The following is a 4755-nucleotide window of genomic DNA, read 5'->3' as shown; positions in this document are numbered from 1 at the left end:
TAGTATGGGGAAGCTACAGAAATACCACAGACACCGAGAAAGGCTTCAAGGGGATACATGTTTACCAAGCACAGCGATCACAGGCCACAGCAGTGGGGACCATGCTACTGATGGTGAAACTATGGAATCTAAGAGCAGGGAATGGCCTTTCAGGAAGGGACTCTGTCCCAGACATCCAAACTTGACCCCAGGTCAGACAACCTGGGAGTTCCACAAAGCAGCTGCCAACATGGTGTGGGGGGTTGGGGAGAGCAGGGGTTAGCACATGAGAGGACTTGAAACAAGCAGCCAAAAGAAGGGAGTGGTAGGAAACTGCTCCAGGCTCAGGAATCAAGGCCAGTATTGGGGGCTGGGTGGACAGATGCATAAGAAGCCACACCAAATACGTCTCCTGCTCAGCAGTAAGTGGCCAGGGGGAAGAAGACCCAGGAGGCAGTTGAGGGAGCAAAGATGGGGTCCTAAAGGCGAGTCTCTGGAGACTGGATCAGCAGAAAGAGTGCACACTTCACCCCAGCGATGAAACACAACTCTGAACCCCAAATGGGGGAGGTGATGATGGGGGAAGGTGATACTGACTGAGGGTGTGGAACAGCTTCACTGTGGTCACAAGGGCTCCCTCCAGCTCCACTGGGAAGGCACAGTCTCACAGAGGAGGTCCATTGATGTGTGTGTGGTAGAAGGTACAGAGGTCCTCATATCGACAGAGGCCTTTTTAAGCAAAGTGTCAGCAGACTGGGAGGTTAGATTTGTCTTTCATAACCTGGGGTTCATCCTCGGGGAGGGCAGGTGTTCTTGACACGTGACCAGCTTTTGAGCTTTTGAGGGTGTCTCTGTTCTTTGTGAAAGCCTCCCTGGTGGGGACTACCTGGTCTGGCCCAGGAAAAGGAGGCTCAGCACTGACCCCCACCAACCATAACCGTGTGGGCGAGACCTGGGGCCTAAGCCTCCCCACATTGGGCCTCTGCCCTGGGGAGGAGGTGGGAGACTCAGCAGTGATGGAATCATCAGTCCCCTTGATCCTGGGCGGACCTCTGCAAAGAGAGTCTATTCTTTTGTGTCTGGCTCCTTTTGCTCAACATCATGTTTGTGAGATTCATCCAGGTTGCCTATAGCAGGAGTTTGCTTGTTTTCATTGCAGTGTAGTATCCCATTGAGTGCACACACACAACTTATTTATCCATTCTACTGATGGTGGACATGGGGGTGGGTTCCAGTTAGGGTTAACTTGTGGTCACCAGGCTTTCCATTGGCCATGTGGGGAGGGCCCAGAAGGCTGGGTGGTCCTGCAGGCCGCCCGTCGCCTTCGTCCTCAGCCTCCTCCCACTCTGGCATATGGGGTGGCAGCTGCAGCTAAGTCTGTTTCTTCTGTTTCAGCCTCATGGTGGCAGTGATGGCTGCAGTGGCCGGGTGGCCTTTTTGCATGATTTTAGGGCAAATTTCTAATAGTAGCATTACACTACCAGCGTGTTGGTAGAATTAAACTGCATTAGCTATTACCAAATTCTCCCTGGGAAACATTGTATCAAATGAATACGCCACTAACCAGGTAGGAAAGGGTCCACATTTTTATTATAAACTAGAGGCCCGGTGCACAAAAATTTGTGCACTCAGGGGGGAGGGGGGTCCCTCAGCCTGGCCTGTGCGCTCTCGCAGTCTGGGACCCCTCGGGAGATAACGACCTGCTGGCTTAGGCCTACTCCCAAGTGGCAGAGGGCAGGCCCAATCCCTAGGTGCAGCCCCTGGTCGGGCTCAGAGCAGGGCCGATTGGGGAGTTGGGGCACTGCCCCCTGTCACACTCAAGGCAGGGTCGATGGGGAGGTTGTGATGCCACCCTCAGCCACGCTCAGGGTTGGGCCAATTGGGGGGTTGGGGCACCGCCCCCTGTCACACTCAAGGCAGGGTCGATGGGGAGGTTGCGGCGCCAACCCCTGTCATGCACAGAGCAGGGCCCATCAGGGGGGTGGGGCACCGCCACTCTCACACTCAGGGCAGGGCCGATGGGGAGGTTATGGCTCTACCCCATCACACACAGAGCAGGGCCCGTGGGGGGGGCGGGGGGTTGGGGAGCTCCCCCCTATCAGGCAAAAAGCAGGGCTGCTCAGGGGGTTGAGGTCCTGTCCCCTGTTACACACAGAGCCGCAGGGCGATCAGGGGGTTTGGGCGCTGCCCCCTGTCACTCTGATCCCGGTGCCGGGAGGCATATTACCCTTTTACTATATAGGGTAGAGGCCTGGTGCATGGGTGGGGCCGGCTGGTTTGCCCTGAAGGGTGTCCTGGATCAGGGTGGGGGTCCCCACTGGGGTGCCTGGCCAGTCTGGGTGAGGGGCTGAGGGCTGTTTTCAGGCTGGGAGTGACTGAAGTTCCCAACTGCTCCTTTTTTCCTTTTTTTTTTTTTTTTTATTCTGGGCCAGCTTTACCTTGAGGCTTGGCTCCAGCTCTTAGGCCTCCGTGGCTGAAAGTAGGTTTCTGGCCTTTGCTTACAATGTTGCGAATCTGCTGGCTGATGTCCGGCGGTATTTGTTACAATGTTTCTTAAACTGCCCGCTCAGAGGCCTGCAGCCGCAGGCGGGGAATGTTGGTTTCCTCCAACGATCCTCCGTCACTGAGGCAAGCAAGCCTCATGTTAGTTTCAAGCTGCCTGGCTGCCGGCCGCCATCTTGGCTGACAGTTAATTTGCATATCTCGCTGATTAGCCAATGAAAAGGGTAGCGGTCATAAGCCAATTACCATGTTTCTCTTTTATTAGTGTAGATATCTCTCTATATAAAAGGCTAATATGCAAAGTGTCCCCTCAGGAGTTCAATTGGGAGAACAGGAGTTCAATCGCTCACTATGACGTGCACTGACCATGAGGGGGTAGCACAGAACATGGCAGGCAACCAGTGGTGGTGGCTGGGGAAGGGTGCTGACAGATTGAGGGAAGGAGAAGGGGGGAGGTGGGGAACCTGACCAACCAACCCTGATCACCAGCCAGGCCTAGGGACCCTACCCATGCATGAATTTCTTGCACTAGGCCTCTAGTATATAAATATATGTTTTTTATTATAATGAATTCTCATCAGATTTTTAATAACGTGCATTTTATATTTATTTGTCACTTACTGAAAGTTGTGGTTTTACTCTGATGTTTTCACAAAAGTGTTAGTGGATAGTATCTCCATCCTTAATACCTTTTTAAAAAAATCTAAACCACATCTTCTATTTTCCTTGCACAAGGACATCTTTTCCTAATTATGTCTAGTGGCTTTAGTTACATATATTAAAAATTGAACCCTAAAAATCTTAATTTCTAGCAAAAATGAAAAAGTAAACAATTGTGAACTGTCTGTTGCACCAGCATTCTATAGATTGGCAATTTATGAATATGTTTAGACATTAACCAAAGTCAGCCATTATCCCAAGCTATTTTTCTTGCTGACAAATTTTGTAAGGATAACATGAACTTATCTGACCTTTAGTAGACCAGGTAGAATAAAATTATTAATTTAAGGCTGATAACTCTGAAAACATGCCTGTTTTAATTATGCTATCAAACATAAACTTTTGTTGTTTTTGTTGATCCTCATCTGAGGATATTTTTTCATTGATTTTTAGAGAATGGAAGGGAGAGGGAAAGATGGAGAAAAACATAGATGTGAGAGAGACACATCGATTGGTTACCTCCTGCATGTGCCCCAACCAGGGCCAGGCTACCTGCAACCAAGGTACCTGCCCTTGACTGGAATTGAACCTGGGACCCTTCAGTCCGTGGGCTGATGCTCTATCCACTAGCCAAACCATCTAGGGCAGCCGTGGGCAAACTACGGCCCGCGGGCCCGATCCGGCCAGTTTGAAATGAATAAAACTAAAAAAAAAAAAAAAAAAAAAGACCCTTTTATGTAATGATGTTTACTTTGAATTTATATTAGTTCACACAAACACTCCATCCATGCTTTTGTTCCGGCTCTCTGGTCCAGTTTAAGAACCCATTGTGGCCCTCGAGTCAAAAAGTTTGCCCACCCCTGATCTAGGGTGTAAACTGGATTTGATACCAAATACTTCCTTCATTGTGTGAGCCTTGTATTCATTTGGGTTAGTTTCGATTATATTTCTGTGAAATGTAATTTATATAAGCACTTAATTTTCTTTAAGTCAATTAAATAGGGCTCTTTTACAAATTAATTTTGGCATTATCATCCATAGGTAGAAATAATACCATACATATACAGCACAGATATGTAGATGCACATAAACATACAGAAAGACACAGAGAACTTATAGCTTCTGTTTTTAAAATTACTGCCATGAAAATCAGGTACAATATCACAAAACTCATTAGTTATAACAGAAGTTGGCTCTACATTGTTTTTTCTTGTAGATGGAATAAGTTAAAATTACCTGCTCAGATGGCTAAGTCTTTTTACTAATATTTGTGGAGAAGGCAAATAATTTTTCTTTCACCTAAGTTTCCAATGACCTTTCCCACTTTTGTTCTTTTTTTTCTGATAAGAATTACCTCCCTGAAGTTGGTACTTTAAAGAGATGGACTAGATAAGAGCTAACATTTACATCTCAAAGGCACAGGGAAATAAAGCGAGTTCCTCTAAGGAAGACTGTTTTCTTAAGGCCATGGGTGGATTTTGAAAGGCCTCTAGAGCCGCATTTCTAGTTGTGCAAAAATGTGTCAGATAAGGACAGCTGCTCTCAGTTCCTCAAGGAATTGGGTTGCAGCCTACGTGACATCATAGGTTGATCTACTCACCCAACTACATTACC

The 4755-nt window shown here is 47.9% G+C and overlaps 1 pseudogene across 1 annotated transcript; it reads right to left on the bottom strand.

Moving 5' to 3' along the window:
- Positions 1-643: 643 nt before the first annotated feature.
- LOC308518120 (proline-rich protein 3-like) lies at positions 644-1332 on the bottom strand (annotated as a pseudogene). The gene is made up of 2 exons: positions 1187-1332; positions 644-1031 (listed from the first exon to the last, which is right to left on the bottom strand). The product of its transcript is annotated as a proline-rich protein 3-like (transcript).
- Positions 1333-4755: the final 3423 nt, after the last annotated feature.

The sequence above is a fragment of the Myotis nattereri genome (genome assembly GCF_964212035.1).
Source record: "Myotis nattereri genome assembly, chromosome: 4".
Taxonomy (NCBI): Eukaryota; Metazoa; Chordata; class Mammalia; order Chiroptera; family Vespertilionidae; genus Myotis; species Myotis nattereri.
Note: the sequence above shows the minus strand (reverse complement) of the source record. Positions and strands in the feature narration are given on the sequence as shown.